This window comes from Zingiber officinale, chromosome 4B (assembly GCF_018446385.1).
Source record: "Zingiber officinale cultivar Zhangliang chromosome 4B, Zo_v1.1, whole genome shotgun sequence".
In the NCBI taxonomy this organism is placed as follows: Eukaryota; Viridiplantae; Streptophyta; class Magnoliopsida; order Zingiberales; family Zingiberaceae; genus Zingiber; species Zingiber officinale.
The window spans coordinates 56688262-56698157 of NC_055993.1; the positions used below are offsets into that span (position 1 = coordinate 56688262).

Genomic DNA, 9896 nt, shown 5'->3' on the forward strand with positions numbered 1-9896 from the left:
GTTTAAGTGTGTGTTAATAATTTAATCAAAACGTAGAGTGACAATGCGTTTGAGTTTGATTGTTGGCATACAAGTGTTCATTGGCACATAGTTAGGTTTCACTCTTGCATTAGATTAGTTTTTATTTGCTGTGCTTTACTTTTGTAGATTTAGATTCAAGCTTAAATCCCCCATTCCATTTTTATATCGAAAACCCCAAAAATAGAAATAAAAATACAATCCTAAATTACATCATACTGTTGGTTCCTCGAGAGCGATCCTGGGCTCGTTACTACAACATTATTGTTTAATTAAGGGGTTCAGTGGATATACAAATTGTACAATTTGATTAGTGGATGTGACAAATTCGCTTATCAAATTTTTGGCGCCGTTGCCGGGGAACGAACCCGGGTCACCCGCGTGACAGGCGGGAATACTTACCATTATACTACAACGACGCCAAAATTTGATAAGCAAATTTGTCACATCCGCTAATCAAATTGTACAATTTGTATATCCACTGAACCCCTTAATTAAACAATAATGTTGTAGTAACGAGCCCATGATCGCTCTCGAGGAACCAACAGTATGATGTAATTTAGGATTGTATTTTTATTTCTATTTTTGGGGTTTTCGATATAAAAATGGAATGGGGGATTTAAGCTTGAATCTAAATCTACAAAAGTAAAGCACAGCAAATAAAAACTAATCTAATGCAAGAGTGAAACCTAACTATGTGCCAATGAACACTTGTGTGCCAACAATCAAACCCAAACGCATTGTCACTCTACGTTTTGATTAAATTATTAACACACACTTAAACTAGAAATGAAATACAAAAACACAAGTAAATATGATCTACAGCAAAATGTAAACCCTAACTTAACACTTAAACACTAAACAATTAACCAAACATCAAATAAACACAAATTAAGCTTCAACTATGAAATGAAATGCTAGATTACTTGCTAAAACATAACAATCATTAAAAGAAACAAGTTCTAAGCTATAAAACAGAAGCAAAAAGAAATAAACCCTAACCAATCCAATCCCTCAACCAATTCCACAAAACTTCACACTCAAGCCGTCACACAAGAGGCCAAAATCGAGACCACCCAATTTCGGACCTCAGTGGAGCATCTCAGCTGCGTCTCAGTTCCAGGTATACTCAGCAACGCCGACGGACCACCCCTGACGAGCTAAGAACATCCCAAAACCCAAAAATGTCGAAAATGATGGAAATCTACATCCCGGAGCTCTCTGGATCTGAAGTGAAAATGTGGACTGCGGATGAGCGTCGGATGAAGCTCAATAACGCCGGCGGACCACCTCCAAGCGTCACTGAATGGAATCGGAGCGCAGATTTGGAAGACCACCTCCAAATCTGGAGAAAACAGAGAACTCGCCGTGAGCAGATTTTCGCCGGAGAGAACACTCTCCGATGGCTCCAGATGATCGGGATGACACCGCCGAGAAGTTCTCCACCGGTTGAAGCTCGGCCAATTGTGGAGTAGGTGGTGGCTGAAGTCCGGCCCTCATTACTATGTACCTAGATAGCTACTCTACATCCTGCCCATCTCAGCCATTTAGATGTAGTGGTAGCCGGAGACACAAGCAGTCATCACAATCTTGCTCGCTCGGTCACTCAGATGTAGTGGCAGCCATGAGTGGAGTGTAGGAGTGATGCATATATGTGCAAATGAATATGATGCTTGTGATTTTTGTATTTTCTTGAGATTTTTGCATTTGCTTGAGATGTGATTGTTGCATATGGTGGTCATGCTTCATACATGTTCATTTATCATACATGTATAGGCTGTCGATTATATTGCTCAGGTGTTACGAGTAAATCTATTGCTAATCCTTAATGAGTTTACTTATCACTATACCGTATGTGTTAGATCCAGATTAGGTCTATTCATTCTTTATGTTAGTTATATTAATGTGCATTTATTATGTCATATATGATCATGTTCTTATTTTTTTACTTAGACTATATACTTTGATCTCCACATTTTATATTGGTCATGTACTATCTTGCCTATTACCTTCTAAGTCACCTGGAATCACCACCCCTATTTGTATATTTATGTTCCTTAAGTACATGTTGTAACGCCCCATCCCTCTTGCTAGTAGGGTGCGGGGTTACGTACTTAACCATTTCTATTTCTAATTGCGGAAGCATATATGCATATTAAAATTTCTTTTGGAAAATAAAGAAAATCACATAAGAATATCTTGAAATCATACAGACAATAACATAACACACTAGTCCATGTTAACATAACTAAATAACTTAAGCAGGTCTTCATTTGCCTTAGCAGAGCCACCACCACACACATCTCTTTGCCCCTCCTGCAGCTCCCTTAGGTCATCCATTCTTTGCCCTTATCTGTGGTACAAGGAAAGTAAGCTGTAAGCACACAGGCTTAGTAAGATCCTTTCCTACTCACAAAATCCATATATCAATGCATAAACACATAAGCATACAACCATAAGAATATGATCATCTAACATCATAAGGGCATAACATGTTATATCATAAATCAGGACATTATACTAAATCATATCATAAAGCCAAATATCATAAGAGTATAACATGTCATATCATAAATCACATCATATCAGTTCATAAATAACATCATGCTGTATCATATCATCAATCATCATGTCCTATAAATCATATATCGTATCATGCAAAATGTCTTTTAAAACATGGGTCATGTCATATGCAAGATGGTTTAAAACATAGCATATAGTACTTGAACATAATATCATCATGAGGGTCCGGCTTGTACCACATACATACATAAATGCGCGCAATCCCTAGGACAGGGTAGCTAGCCCTGAACCTACTAGGGATCTAGGTTCGTTCATAGTCCGTCGACCTAGGGGCGTACTAAGGAGCCCATCCCTTTACTAGACCCGTTCATAGTTCGTCGGCCTAGGGGCGTTTATGGAGCCCACCCTTGGTACAAGCCATACAAAGTAAACTATCATAGCATGGTTCATATCATAACATAACACATCTTATCTTATCATATCATGAGGAATAAAGCATGCATATTTGGGCACATAGCTCATGCATGGATTATAAACATACTTGATGAACATGTTATTTATCACATCATAAAACATGCATATTTGGGCACACAGCACATGCATGGATCATAAGCATAAATAATGAACATGTCAGTTATCATATCATAAAACATGCATCATTTGGGCACACAGCACATACATGGATCATAAGCATACTGTAGGACCGTTGCGGCCGGCTAGGAGGGGGTTGGATATCCTGCAAACAAAAAGAGACAAACCCTCCTCGAACTCTTTAAGCTAACACTTGCTTATATAAAGTAAGCTGATAAATTAAAAGCATAAAAAAAAAAACGAGGCACAAAAGGTTTACTTGGTTACAACCGATGTGGTTGTTAATCCAAGGAAGATTAAGCTCACTAAAAATCTCCTTCAGGCGGAGAAGCCTCGTACAGTAATGTAGTGCAGAAAACAGTAGCTTAGACTAAAAGAGAGCGTGTAAGCACTGGATTTACAATCAGTGAGTTCGTTGAAAAGCTTCTAGACCAAGGCTATATTTATAGCCTTGGTCGGGGCGCTTGGAAGGGTTCTGGGCGCCCTGGGGGATAAAACTTTATCCCCCAACGTTCAGATCGCGTAAATCGCGATCCTGGTCAAAATCAGGGTCCGGGCGCCCGGAAGGGTTCCGGGCGCCCCAGATGGCTCCGGGCGCCCCGAAGCCCAAAGTCAACAGCGTTGACTTTTTTGTCTGGGACCTCTTCTCTGGTTCAGTCCCTTCTCGGTCCGGTTCTTCTCCTCCAGATCTGCTCGCTTGGGTGATCTCTGCCATCCGAAAAAAGGGCTCACCCGAACCCAACTTCCGGTCTTCTCGAGCAGCCTTCCTCTCCGGCTTCTCGTCCCTCGGAATCACTGCGTGTTTCCTTCTCGTCCACCAGCGTACTCATCCGCAGTCTTCGTCCCTCGGTCGCACCGCGTGCCGACCTTCTCGCTAGCTGCGTCTCTTGCTCCCCGAGCAATCTTCCGCTCCGGCTTTCGTCCCTCGGAACCACCGCACGCTTCCTTCTCGTCCACCGGGGTACTCTTCCGCAGCGCCTCGTCCCTCGGATGCACCGCGTGCCGTCCTTCTCGCTAGCTACGTCTTCCGCTCGAGTACCTGTGCTCCTAAGCTCCTGCACACTTAGACACAAGGTTAAAACAACGCATGACCTAACTTAACTTGTTGATCACACCAAAATAACCTTGGGGTTTCAACAATCTCCCCCTTTTTGGTGTGATCAACCCAAGTTAAGCTAGGGTTACAAATAGACATAGAATAAAAACAGTTTATTGCAATAACATGCAACATAATAGAAAAAATTGAATTTCAAAAATTTTAAATTTTAATTGTCAATTTTCTACCTCTCCCTAGACTTATACTTTCCCTTCTCCCCCTTTGATCACAAAAAAATGGGGTTTTAAGAAAAAAAATCTAAGGGTTTGACACATAGAAAAATTATAGAAATCTATTTCAATGTTTTTCGGAGAAAAAATATTTCCAAGTTAAAGAAAAAAATTTCTGAGTTAAAGAATGACTTTTTGAAAAAATTTTAAGTTTTCACCATAAATAAATCTTTTTAAGCCCAAAAATTTATGCAAATTTTTTTTTTAAAAAAATTGATAGCATTAAAAAAAACTTTTCTATGCATTTATTTTTATACTGATACTTATATCAGCAAGTTTTAAATTTTCATTTTAATTTTTCATAACTTCTCAAATTACACTTTTTCAAATATAAAGCCACAGATATTAAACATGCAATAATTTGTATCATGTTAATTTCTATTATTTTTTGAATTTCAACTTCACAAAAATATTCAAATAGCATAGATTCTAACTTGATAAAAATTTTCGACAATATAAAAAATTCTTTCAGCAATGTGCAAAATTCGTTCGAAAGAATATTTTGTAATTTGCAAGAATTTTTTAACAACAAATATTCTAATTTACAGGAATCTATTAACAATAGATTTCTTAATCCGAAATACCTTTTCGGTGACTCAATTTCTAAATCACAAAATTCTTTCGAGAGAGTAATTTGTAATTCAAAAAATTCTTCTAATTTGCATAATTCTTTTGTCAAAATATTTTTTAATTTGAAAATTTATTTGGATAATATTTCAAATTTACAAGACAAATTTGATAATTGATTTTCTAATTCAAAAAACTTTTTCGGTAATTCAATTTTTAAATCGCAAAAATCTTCTGGCAAATTTTCTATTGAATTAACCGGTTGTTCAGAGGATAGAGACCATACCTTACTTACCTCGTTGGTCGTTGGTTCTCCCCCTGTTGAATTAATTTCTTCCAAAGATTCTCTCACTTTTATCGATCTCGAGATGTACTTCGGCTGTTGGGGCTGTCTCGGTAATTTCTTCCGTCTCGGATTCTTCTGATGACGGCTCGATGTCTATTGAGGGGACGACTTCAATCGGTTCTTCGTAGAGTTTTAGGAACTTTTCCCAAAGTTCTTTTGCGTTGTTGTATTCGCCAACTCTATCAAAGTCTTCGTTTGGTATTGCGGTTAAAATGTGAAACTCTGCCCGACCGTTTGCCATTAACTCGTCACGTTGCTTCTTGTTCCATAGGCGTAGATCGAGTTCTTCTCAATTCGTTGTCTTTGGTGCTTCAAAACCTGTTTTTATTATTAGAGAAATACCAATATCAGAGTTAAGAAATACCGTCATTTGTTGCTTCCAAGAAGCAAGCTCCCCCTCGAATGCTGGTGGGTAGTCGCTAGCTCCGGCCATTGTTTTGTTGCTTCAGACGGCGGTTAGTCCTTCTGAGGCGTACTCGGCTCTGATACCACTTGTAGGACCGTTGCGGCCGGCTAGGAGGGGGTTGGATATCCTGCAAACATAAAAAGACAAACCCTCCTCGAACTCTTTAAGCTAACACTTACATATATAAAGTAAGCTGATAAATTAAAAGCATAAAGAAAAAAGCGAGGCACAAAAGGTTTACTTGGTTACAACCGATGTGGTTGTTAATCCAAGGAAGATTAAGCTCACTAAAAGTCTCCTTCAGGCGGAGAAGCCTCGTACAACAATGTAGCACAGAAAACAGAAGCTTAGACTAAAAGAGAGCGTGCAAGCACTGGATTTACAATCAGTGAGTTCGTTGAAAAGCTTCTGGACCAAGGCTATATTTATAGCCTTGGTCGGGGCACCTGGAAGGGTTCCGGGCGCCCTGGGGGGATAAAACATTATCCCCCAACGTTCAGATCGCGTAAATCGTGATCCTGGTCAAAATCAGGGTCCGGGCGCCCGGAAGGGTTCCGGGCGCCCCGGATGGCTCCGGGCACCCCGGACTGTTCCGGGCGCCCCGGACTGTTCCAGGTGCCCCGGAGCCCAAAGTCAACAGCGTTGACTTTTTTGTCCGGGACCTCTTCTCTGGTTCAGTCCCTTCTCGGTCCGGTTCTTCTCCTCCGGATCCGCTCGCTTGGGTGATCTTTGCCATTCGGAAAAAGGGCTCACCCGACCCAACTTCCAGTCTTCTCGAGCAGCCTTCCGCTCTGGCTTCTCGTCCCTCGGAATCGCTGCGTGTTTCCTTCTCGTCCACCAGCGTACTCATCCGCAGTCTTCATCCCTCGGTCACACCGAGTGCCGACCTTCTCGCTAGCTGCGTCTCTTACTCCCCGAGTCATCTTCCGCTCCGGCTTTCGTCCCTCGGAACCACCGCACGCTTCCTTCTCGTCCACCGGGGTACTCTTCCGCAGCGCCTCGTCCTTCGGTTGCACCGCGTATCTTCCTTCTCGCTAGCTGCGTCTTCCGCTCGAGTACCTGTGCTCCTAAGATCCTGCACACTTAGACACAAGGTTAAAACAACGCAGGACCTAACTTAACTTGTTGATCACACCAAAACAACCTTGGGGTTCCAACACATACATAATCATCATGTCATCTATCATATCATAAACATGCATAATTGAGCACAAAGCATATGCATGGATCATAAGCATACATAATCAACATGTCATTTATCATATCATAAACATGCATAGCATCCGTAAATAACATTTCCTAATTCATCACGCATCATGTGAGACATATCTAAGCTTTTAACTCATAATGGCCGAACCACCCATAAGGAGAAAAATTATGCTATGGGCTACATGCAAGTGTAAACTCCTAGCTAAGTTCATATCATATTATTAGGAGATACATGAACATGCTAGGTTAACTTTTTAGCTTCTCTAAGCCCTAGTTTTTGTTCTTGGCCGAAACATACATGAAAATGAAACTAGGTTTTTAATCAACATGTAAGCATAATCACCTAGCTAAATTCATATCTTATCATCAAGAGATACATGAGCATGCTAGGTTAACTTTTTAACTTGTCTAAGCCCTAGTTTTTGTTCTTGGCCGAAACACACATGAAGAGGAAACTAGGTTTTCAATCAACATATAAGCATAATCACCTAGCTAAATTCATATCATATTATTAAGAGATACATGAGCATGCTAGGTTAACTTTTTAGCTTGTCTAAGCCCTAGTTTTGTTCTTGGCCGAAACTCACATGAAGAGGAAACTAGGTTTTCAATCAACATATAAGCATGATCACCTAGCTAAATTCATATCATATTATCAAGAGATACATGAACATGCTAGGTTATCCTTTAGCTTCCTTAAAACCCTAATTTTGGTCTTGGCCAAAATACACATGTAGGGAAACTAGGTTTTTAATCAACATATAAGTATGATCACTTAGTTAAATTCATATCATATTATCAAGAGATACATGAGCATGCTAGGTTATCCTTTAGCTTCCTTAAAACCCTAATTTTGGTCTTGGCCGAAATACATATGAAGGGAAACTAGGTTTTCAATCAACATATAAGCATGATCACCTAGCTAAATTCATATCATATTATCAAGAGATACATGAGCATGCTAAGTTAACTTTTTAGCTTGTCTAAGCCCTAGTTTTTGTTCTTGGCCGAAACATACCTAAGGAGAAAGCCAACTTTAAAACAACATAAAAGCATGAACACCTAACTACATTCATATCACATTATCAAGAGATACATGAGCAGGTTAGGTTAAATTTCTAGCTTCTCTAAGCCCTAGTTTAGTTCTTGGCCGAAACATACATGAAGGGAAAGCTAACTTTAACAACTTTCAAGCATAAGAAAAACCTGATGGATCGAAAGCGCTAGGGGGGGTGAATAACGCTCGTGGCTATTCCATTTTTCGAAATCCGTAACTCGTGCGTGAAACTAATAGAGTAATAAGCAGCGGAATAAAGACAGTCAAACACAGAGACACAGGGAATTACTTCGTTCGGAGCCTAAGGCGACTCTTACTCGAAGGCCCGCGATCCTTGATCGCTTCCGGTGGGCAACAACTATAATATCGTGAATAAGTACAAGAAAATAAGTACAACTGGAATTGAAATAATACCGACAACAAAATAATAACTGAAGCTTTAGGTCGTCGGCGACTGTAACAGCACTTTAGAGTAGTTTCTTGAGCAACACACAGCAGAAGGAAAGCTTGTTGAATCGTTGTTTTGAAGCTGCACCTGTAACGACCCAATTTTCCTCATTAGGAGTTCTAAAAGTTCTTAAAAATATTTAGAAATATTTTAGAAATGTTCTAGAGATTTTTAGAAAATTTTAGAGTATTTTTATGTAATTTTTGGAGGTCGTTTGGTATTTTTACTAAACGAAAGAAATTTCGACAAAAAAATGTCCAAGCCGAGAATTGAACCCACGACCTTTGACTCGGTGAAAACCCAACTGACCAGGTGGGCAAACAGATTTTTCTGTTTAGAAAAGGTAGCGAATTTATTTAAGATAGTTAACAGAATATTATAAAAGGGATAAGTTGATGTTGGATTTTTTTGTTTAGAAAAGGTAGCGAATTTATTTAAGATAGTTAACAAATATTATAAAAGGGATAAGTTGATGTTGGATTTGTCTGTTTGGAAAAGGTAGCGAATTTATTTAAGGAGTTAACAGAAATATTAAGTTATAAAAAGGGATAAGTTGATGCTCTGTTTTCCCGTGACTTAAACCATTCTCTCCTTCTCTGCTGCGTACGATGGCAGAGCTCGGGCAGAAAACGAAAGGGAGTTAGGGCATCATCTCCGGCGGCCGGCCAAGGTCCTAGAAGCCCTTTTTGTTCGGGTGTGAGTCCAAGAAGCAAGGTAAGTGCTTCTCACCTGCAGTAGGAGTAGTTTCGGACCTTTGTTCTTCTTGAATTCGAAGCATGAGAAGCGCTTATAGTGCAGATTTTTAATTAAGCCTATAGTGCAGATTTTAATTAAACTTATAGTGCAGATTTTTAATTAAGCCTATAGTGCGGATTTTAATTAACCTTATAGTGCATATTTTTATGTAGGCTTATAGTGCAGATTTTAATTAAGCTTGTAGTGCAGATTTTTATGTAGGCTTATAGTGCAGATTTTAATTAAGCTTGTAGTGCAGATTTCTTAGAGCTTAAAATGCAGATTTCTTTAGAGCATATTTCTTTAGAGCTTGTAATGCAGAGTTCTTAAGAGCTTATGGTACAGATTTCTTTAAAGTTTATAGTGCAGATTTTTGGTGGAACTTGTAGTGCAGATTTTTGGTGGAATTTATAATGCAGATTTTTGGTGGAACTTATAGTGCAGTTTTTAAAGAAAAAGATTATAGTGCAGAATTTATGTTTGCATATTATGCAGAAATAGTGTAGCATAGAATGTAGAATCTTGATTAGTATAGTATGCAGAATTTTGATTAGCATAGTATGCAGATTTTTGTTTATGCATTTCAAAGTTAGAATTTGTTTAAACATTTCAGTTTTTAAAGAAGCATTCTTTTATTAGAAGTATTAACAAGTGTAAGAAGATAAAGAAA

General features: G+C 39.0%; 1 non-coding gene across 1 annotated transcript; it reads right to left on the reverse strand.

The window, feature by feature from the left end:
* Positions 1–365: 365 nt before the first annotated feature.
* On the reverse strand, positions 366–437 carry TRNAD-GUC. Its single transcript has one exon. It is a non-coding gene; the product is annotated as a tRNA-Asp (tRNA).
* Positions 438–9896: the final 9459 nt, after the last annotated feature.